We start from the raw sequence: 8,214 nt of genomic DNA on the forward strand, positions 1-8,214 counted from the left end.
GTGTAATCTGTTCTCCATGTGAAATTAAACCCTTAGGACAAGCCATTAATTTTTCTCGCACTGTTTGTGTACCTGGAGCGCTTGCAACAGTGTGCACATTCGACCTTGCAAACATTACAGCAGAGTGTCATCACTCTTTGTCAGGAGTACAATTTGACCATGTAGTGACCCAGAGTCATAGTGTAAATGAACATTAGAAATGTATGTATATAAAGGGATTGTTCACCCAAAACAGTGTAATTTTAATATCATTTTATAGACTATTATATTTTGTGTTGATATTTTGAATTAGATTGTATTTCTATTTTAATTAAAATTTTATTTAAAGTTTTGTTGTGTATATTTTTGTCATTTTAATAGTTTTTTTTGTGTCTATATACTTGAAAATGAGAAATGTTGAATGAAAATGAGACATGTTGAACTAGCTGAAATACATTTTTTTAAGGTAAGTGGTTGCAAACAATTTATTTTAGCTACATTTAAAAAAAGTTGAAAGTCAGTCAACTAAAAACTAAATTTGTTTATTTAAATGTAGCTAAAATAAATTGATTGGAACCACTTACCTTAAAACATTTAGTAAATTCAATGAATAATTTTTTTTCAGTGTATTTCAGTTAATATATATTTTATTTTAAGTTATGAAAATGTTTTTATGGTTTTAGTTTTGGTTAACGATAATAAACCAGACTTGACTCAAAAATGAAAACTCATAATTTACTCACTCTCATGTCATTCCAAAGTTGTGTGGCTTTCTTTCTTCTGCTTTGGGTCTCACTGACTTTCATAGTTTTTATTATATAGGATAGTGGAGTGGTGTCACGGAAACGGGTGTGTGGAGGCAGGCAGGACGACGAGGACGAGGATGACAACAAGGATTCCAATAATGACATTTATTGTAGACACAACAAGGCAGGTTCAGGTAGGTGAGACACACACTCAGGGTAACATTAACAATAACCGACACCAATGCTCAGACAGACAGGAACTAATAAGGGGTGAATAATTAGAGGCAGACAGGTGAGCACAATGACGGTGATTAACTAATGATTAGACGGGCTAAACCAACACAAAGGGAAGAAACCACAACAAACAGTCCACAGGGGCGTTACAAGTAGTGGAACATGATCCCCTACTTGAACCAGATCAGACTCAAACCAGGGTTCCCATGGGCCACAGCTCTCATATGTCATGTGTATAGTCCATTGCACTATAGCTCTGGCTAAGACAGATTGTTAATTTTATTGCAATATGTTGTTAATCATATTAAAATAGTAATAGTGCTGATTGCCTTAACAAGCTGCTTGATGTTTCTACTGTAGCTCAGCTACACAAGCCTGGCACAATCAATGCCAAAATGATTGGTTTGATTCCCAGGAAAACATATACTGTTCACTTTGGAAAAATGTGTCTGGCAAATGCATACATTTTAGTTAGATATTGGACGCCCAGTGCGTTAAATTATTTGATTGAGAATCTGCTTTTAGGGTCTGGCACTGTTGCTACAGACCACAGACTCAAGAAATCTTATACCGTATTCCAGCTCTGCTCCAGACAGTTGCCAGTTTTCAGTCTCTGGGTTAGTCCATATTGGGTTTATTCATAATATGATCCAGACCATCTTGGATTTCACCAGATAAAGCACCTGTTATTGCTTATATAAGAATAGAGGTTGTTTTAACAGCACAGTGTTTTAAATGAACACCTCACAGACAGCTTGTCAAAAATCCTTTACAATCAAACTAATCTACTTTGTTTAAAGAGAAAAATTATAATTGCATGTCATTTCATATGTCATTCATTAAGGGTTGTGTGTTTCAACTTACTGGGGTTGAAGATCTTCTTATGCTTTAATTTCATTCTTAACTGATTTGAAAGCATTTACTTCTCTCTCACTCACTTAAAAAAATTATAATTCAAAGACCTTATTATTTGTTGTTTATTTGATGTACCTTTCACTCGGCCCTCAACATCAAATGCATCCCCCAGAATGCTGTTTGAAGAAGGGTAGCCAGCTATTTTATATTAAACCCTTAAGGAGCCAGCTCTGACTTCAGTGTTTGAATAAGGCATTCCACATTCAGGCATTAGAACAACATTCTGTGCGCAGCTCCAGGCAGGACTGACCCACCTCTCCCACTCCTCGCCCCCACACATTTACTTGTGTACACGGCAGAAAAGGTTCAGCCAGTCCAGAGTTGTAATGTTAGCATTTAATCGGCTGTGTCTGCACATTTTTACTTACCTGTTAGGTGCACTTTCTGTTCTTTCTTGATAATTTGGAGTAGGTATGTTAGCAGCTAGCAGACTTTCAGCTTGCTATTTAGAGCTGTTTTTTTAAAGCAAATTTTATCACTTTCAATCTTTTAATAAAATGCTACATGCTACAAAACGGTACTATGCTGCATATTGTCACAATATAAATAACCTCATCAAGTTGCATGTTTAATTCAGCAAACTGAGGTTATCATAGTGGAAATAATGGGTCTATTTGTATGTGTAAAAAAATCTAAATCTAAATCTAAAAAGTCAACATTTGCTGATTAAATAATGAGTTAGGCTGAATCACACTATAGGGACAAATCAAGTGCATTACAACTTTTGAGCACAAATCTATCATATACAGTACATTTGGCAGACACTTTTATTCAAAGTAACTTACGTTGCTTTCAAGCTATTTCATTAATTCACACAAAACAAACACATGACCTTGATGTTGCTTTTTATCATTTTTATGTACATTTTTATATAGTTAAATTCTCAGTCACTATTATCATTGCAACGTGATATGGGTTTGGAATGGCACGAGTAAATGGTTTCTTTTAAAACTTTAAATTCCATTAAATTTAAATAAAAAAGGCTATATTCATCATTCTGAAGACTAACTCCTTTCATTAAGTCATATTAAAACCAATGTTTTGCTTATGAGTGATGCTTTGGTGCTATACACTTGTTTGTGAGATCTATTTATCTATCTATCTATCTGTCTATCTGTCTGTCTGTCTGTCTGTCTGTCTGTCTATCTATCGATCTACTCAGTGCCCAAAACAAATGTTATATGTCATCATCATTAATGTACAGTAATTTATATTTACAATTTATTTAGCAGATGTATTTAAAGTAAAGATTTTATTTATTATCCACTTTTCCTTTTCTCTTCTTTTTGTTTTACCAGTTTGTTTGTTTTTTCTAAAAATCGTGATGTAAATTTAAAATAACTGACCCCTATACAGTTGCCAAATGATCACACTTTAAAAGCGCATTTTACTTTTCAGAGGAATTCCCTTATGAGAAGAACATATACATGTTAGTGTTAGGGATGGTCTGTTGTTGTAGTTCTCTAATAAGAACCATGAGTGGTGGTTTTGTCTCGTGGGCTTCAGACAGATCTGTGGGTGTTTGTTCCATGAGTGCAGCGGACCAGAGCTTCCAGGTTTGTGGTGACACACCCATCAACAAAAGCAAACACGACTGTTATTGTGCTATAGCAAAAATATGTGACAGTTGTTGTCCTTGCTGTTTAGCTGTAAATTATTTGAAATCTACTTGACACTGAGAAAGGGTTTGTTGTAGGAAAACGATGTGTGTTTATGATGGTGGTCTTTTAAATATCACTGGGAGGGACTTCAGAACAGGAAGTTGTCAGCCAATTATGCATGTTGCAAGTCAATTTAGGCAGTTAGAGTCTCATTAGGTCTTATATTGCTTAAATTTTATTTTGATTAAAACAAACTATTGATTACTGAGGCTAATGTTAAAGGTTAGCAGTGTTGCGGGTTAGACATCTATGGATTTGTGAGGCAATAAAAACTTTACTGAGAGCCAGTGTAATTGATTTCTCATGGACAGAGCCTTGAGGAACATCCGTTCTGTATTTCCTCAGAATTGGAATGATGGTGAATTGTGTGTGATATCTGGAGTGCAGATCTGAATTAAACTTGATGTTCAAGACAAACTGAACCTAACATCATTGGATATCAAAATAAATGGAAAAAAGACTTTCTAGACACAATTTCTTTTATAAAGGTATCCCCTTTCCTATTGTTTTCCCCCCTAGTTTGCAATATTTAGGTTTTCCTTTGATTTATACAGAAACAAATAACAACCATAAAGCACCTGAGTGAATGAACAGAGTCTCAGTGTTACAATTATGAGGTTTCACTTCAAGTGCTCAAACCAAATTACATATACCACATTGCCAGCTCTCCTGGTTTTGTCAGTGGGTGCTATTTCCCACGACCATAAGAATAACTATATGATGCTGAGTTTATTTGCTACCATGCAGTGGGTTATTCCCAATGCTTACATCACTAACTGACTCAGGACTAACTGAGTGTTTTTCAGTTGTTGTTTTTTCTTATTAACATGATTCCCTCGTACGGAATGTATCTGAAAATTGATGAGTTATGAAATTGCTAACTTACACTGAAGGCACTTGGCCAAAATGAATCATTTGGACATAAGGATACTTCTGACTTTAATGTGTGGTCTATAAAAGTCAACTGACATGGATAAACACAACAACTAAGTATGCTTGGGCTAAATTTGACTTTGTTATATGCCAGAGTAAATAAGGCATATGCTATATGTGTTGAATCAACACAGTTCAAATGTGAGAGACATATTCTTTGCTCTTGTAAATTTGGACGGGCTTGCGTCCAAAAATCCTTCAGTATTTTTCCATAACCTCTTCTTGTACATGGAGTCAGGACATGTGTGATTGGTTCTGCAGCAGATGGAGCGTGTTAAAGTTCACATTTTTTGAAAACCTCTTGACTGTATTTACTGAACATCTTGCTCTGTGATAATAGGAGATGGTTTGCAAAGTGAACGAACACTTCAAGGGTGTTCACACAATGCAAATCTGAATGTTTCAAAATGAGAGAGGTTGTGTCTGCACTGGGCATGTCAAAGCAAACATTACGAATCATTTGTCATCAGAAATACCGCAAGCATGTAGTATGTTATAGAATGTCAGAAAATGGGGTATGCCAGATTTGTTTACTCTCAGTAAAAGTATGGTCACGTTTACTGTTGTTTGACAAATTTGTCAATAATTTCAGTTGGAATCCATTCTATCTGGAAGGTCAAATGATTTCCCCACTCAGATTCTAGTCCTGATTCGAGATGGTTGTGCAAATTTGCAGTATTTACCATTAAAAATCTGCTTGCTTTGAAAGTGACTTTTTTGTGTGCTGTGCTCCATACATAACTACACTATTGAGAATAGACAATGGACCTTTTTGTCAGTGAAATTTCAGTAATGTGACCGCTAACATACGCTAATATACTCATTGCGCCGAGCCTATAGCCTTGTTAAATGGGCACTTTTTGGACTTTTTTATGATGGACTTTTTATAAGTTACATTCAACAGTCTGAAAACAAATCAGGGTTCACAACCTGTCTAAATATGCCATTGGGACGCATTCAGTCTTCTAATGCAGCCTTTGAAGTATTCAGCCTTTGAATTGGGACACAGCTGGCATCTATGTAATATTGTTTAATGCTGACTAATGTGTCTCTTACAGCTTTTAAATCAACAAAACCTCTTCACAAAATTGACATCATTCTTGTTTTAAACTATCCATAAATATAATTTGTAGCAGTTTCTGCATGAAATGTCTCTGCTATTCAAGAATTTGATTTGTTACACTAATTTGTAAAACTCACTTTTTATCAGAACAGAAATTTGTCGACACTGTAGAAGAGCTTAAACAAACCTTGCATGATTGCATAATGACAGGATGACAAAGGCTAAATGATCTAACAGACCTCTTCTGTGGAAACTTCATAAGGTCAGCTCACGGGCCTACTAGCAGTAAAAGCCAGCACTGACAAAAAGGGAAGTGAATCATCCAACTATAGAACATTCTTTCCAATAACTAAATACTGAAGCAAAGAAAAGGCTGTGTGATTCACTTAGACCATCACACATTTTTTGTGAATCAGGGAAAGTATGAGAATTTCCACTTTAAATGATATATAGAGGTCTCTATCCCAAATAAAAAGGAGATGTGGTTATTAAAAAGAGAGGAATGTGGTGGGAATGATTATAAGAAGGTTTCAGCAAGTGGGACATATTTTATCACACGTAAATTAATGCAGATGCCCTTAGGTAGATAATATAAAATTGAAGAATGCAGGAAGACATAAAAAAGAAGTTATAATCAATTCCATGCACAGGTGTCAGAAGTTACTAATGCTCCCTTAAGAATGCTTGAGGAGTCCACTGTCTGCTGAAGCAAAATGCACACACAAACCACTTCTCACATACAGAAACACTCAACTGCTGATAAATTTGTGCTCTTGCCATGGATAAATAATGCAAAAACTTCAGTAAATGGATCCCATATTCAAGTATGTTTGCCGAAATATGTGCTGGTTTTAATTTTGTGGAACTGTCTCACAAAATCAAGTGTGGTAACATGTAAGTTCCCAAATGTGACAGAGATTTCTTCTTTTAAAGAATGTAAAACACTCAACAAGCGTGTTCATAAAATCCAGAGAACAATAAATGCAAAAAAGCTTTTAGTTACTTTAATAGAATTTGTATTGCTTGACACCACAAGTACAAGTATTTACTAATATAAAATGCTATGACATCTCCCACTGGGCCACTGGAAAGCTAATTAAAGAATTTTGTGGAACTTGTGACCTTCTGTGGTCAATACATTATATTTTACTATATATTTTAAGAAAATGGCTGTGCTGATCTGGAGGTGGATAAATTTATATGCACTATACTATGCAGACACTATGCAGGCAATAAGTTCAAAAATCCAATGACTATTGCACTGTTTTAAATGGTGACACTGACATGTGTCCCACTAGTTTGTTAACTGAGTGCTGTTTATTTCTGTTTGGCACACACTCACGGAAGCCTCTAAAATATGTCCTCTTGCCCCACACTGGATTGTTTGGCTGGCAGCTCATAAAAAGCATACTTGGAATCATAGTTGGCACTCTTGTATTTTGTGCCCCGATGCAAAATAACTTTACACAGAATTATACTTTAAATACCAACACCAGAAGGCCTGCTTCCTCTGCCAGAGAAACAGGACCAGTGTGGGAAAATTGGAATTAGGTGTGTTTGCCCTCAAAACTTTGCTTTGAACAATATTTGAAATCTAAAAAAAAAAAACCCTCAAAAAACAGAGCTTTTGAATCTCATGTTATCTATTTGCATTTTATAGCAAAATGTATTCTATTTCTGCTGACAGACTGAAAACATTTGTATCTGAACAACAACTGATGATGACTGAGCTTTTATGCTGGAGAAAGTAGAAGACCTAGCAAGCAAATGTTTGACAGGAAAAGCTGTCTGGCAGATGGGGAAGGTCTGCTGCACCGGACTGCACTTTTTTCAATGAGTTTCGATTAGATCGTGTAATAATTAGTAGTGTAATTAATGCCACCTACCGGTAGCTCGTGTCAAGCGTCACTTTGATTATTTCAACTGTCCATTTAACTCCTTTAATATTCACCATCATGTGGACAAAGTAGAATTTAAAACATAAAGCATCAAAGAATGATGGTTTGTCGCTACAGTATATCTATGTTTTGTGACAGAAAGACACGCACGCACACACACACACACACACACACACACACACACACACACACACACACACACACACACACACACACACACACACACACACACACACACACACACAATCAATGATACCATCTGCTGGATTTAAGTATTACTGTACATTTAAAGAAGCAATGTCAACAACAGACCTCATTAATCGAAAACATGCTATCAGAAATCCCTAAAGGAACATTCATTTTTAACCAAGGAGTTAGAATTCATTTGATTCAAACAGGGGTTTTAAATAGCTTTAATTTATCAGAATTTGATCAGTTTTTTATTTGCATAAAATATTTATAAATAATTTCAAAACCCATTTAACGTTGTCTCCACCATGCAAACATTTCATATTTCTGCCCCTGCAGAACTCAAATATTTGCCCCCAATCAATATTATTTTCTCTATTCTGCATCCTTTAACTTCTCTCTTATCTGTGATCAAAAAATAAAATAAAATAATAAAATAAAAACAAGACAGTATTAACATAGCTACTCCATGCTCGGCCAAATAGAAACAGCCCCTTCTGTAGTGTCCACATATGGCACTGTGAGGAGCAAAGAGGGATTTACGTACATAGTTACCTCTCTTCTTCGCTGGTTATAACAGCGCAATAGCGACCCCT

This window comes from Sinocyclocheilus anshuiensis, unplaced genomic scaffold (assembly GCF_001515605.1).
Source record: "Sinocyclocheilus anshuiensis isolate Anshui unplaced genomic scaffold, SAMN03320099.WGS_v1.1 scaffold628, whole genome shotgun sequence".
NCBI classification, from domain to species: Eukaryota; Metazoa; Chordata; class Actinopteri; order Cypriniformes; family Cyprinidae; genus Sinocyclocheilus; species Sinocyclocheilus anshuiensis.